Source organism: Echinops telfairi, unplaced genomic scaffold (assembly GCF_000313985.2).
Source record: "Echinops telfairi isolate 266 unplaced genomic scaffold, ASM31398v2 ScPeMD7_18;HRSCAF=68, whole genome shotgun sequence".
NCBI lineage: Eukaryota > Metazoa > Chordata > Mammalia > Afrosoricida > Tenrecidae > Echinops > Echinops telfairi.
In genome coordinates, this window is record NW_022103915.1 from 15,062,735 (window position 1) to 15,063,473 (window position 739).

General features: G+C 49.7%; 1 pseudogene; it reads left to right on the plus strand.

Moving 5' to 3' along the window:
* Positions 1-311: 311 nt before the first annotated feature.
* The window catches only part of LOC115868743, a 192,269-nt pseudogene continuing 191,841 nt past the window's right edge, over positions 312-739 (plus strand).

The window sequence follows — 739 nt, forward strand, 5'->3', positions numbered from 1 at the left end:
GTAGTGGTTACTGGTTGAGCTGCTGACTTCCAGGTCAACAGTGCAAAACCACCAGCTGTTCAGAGGGAGAAAGAGGAGGCTTTCTACTCCCTTAAAGAGCTACAGTTTCAAAGCTCGCCTGGCGGTCCTGTGGATCTGTGTCTTGCCTCAACAGTGCTTGGATGAAATGGACTCCCCTCTTCGAACCTCCCACCACTCTCCAATTTCCTTTCCAGATGTAAATTCCAGGAACATCTTGGCCATCCCCTCTTCCTGGGACCAGCTAACACTGTTTTATCTTGTGTGTGTTAGCGCCAAACCTTCCACCAATCATGAGCTCTCAGATCTGTCAGAATTATTCTGCTGAAGCTGAGGCTGGTGCCAACCATCTGGTCAACCTGCATCTGCGAGCATCTCACACCTACCTCTCCCTGGGCTTCCTTTTCTATGTGGTCTTGGAAGGAGCAGTGTGAGGGGCTGCGCATTTCTTCAAGCTGCTGAACCAGCATGATGAGTACACCTTCTTCCAGGATGTGCAGAAACCATACCAAGATGGGTGGTTTGGTAGTTATATAATCTGTTGTCAATTTGAGAGGATTAAGAGTGAAGGCGTGGAGTTCAGCCTGTTAATCAGGTCACAGCCTGATGATCTCATTTGGAGGTGCAGAGGAGATTAATAGCTCCCTGGAGGCAGGGCACAGGCTCACCCCCAGGGAGATGTTGCAGCTTACAAGACACATGGAACTATGCTAATGCCCTG